We start from the raw sequence: 300 nt of genomic DNA on the forward strand, positions 1-300 counted from the left end.
TCTTCAGAGCTCAGTTTCCTTTCCTGATCCCTTAGGAATAATCCATAATAATCCTTTGTAATCTGCAAGAGTCCACTCCAAATGCAGGTTTAAGAGCTGTGAATACACAGAGTCCAGTCTCTGTCACGAGATGCAGGACACAGCTGGTACTCCTTGCAATCCCCAGTACAGACATGAAGGGCTCAAGACTGCAAATGAGCCCCTGAAAGAGGTGTGTGTGTAACAGGCATGAGCCTCACCACTACAGAATATGAGCCTTCACCTTATATATTTCAAAAATAAAGAGAGGGAGCCTCTGAA

This window comes from Melospiza melodia, chromosome 12 (assembly GCF_035770615.1).
Source record: "Melospiza melodia melodia isolate bMelMel2 chromosome 12, bMelMel2.pri, whole genome shotgun sequence".
Lineage (NCBI taxonomy): Eukaryota > Metazoa > Chordata > Aves > Passeriformes > Passerellidae > Melospiza > Melospiza melodia.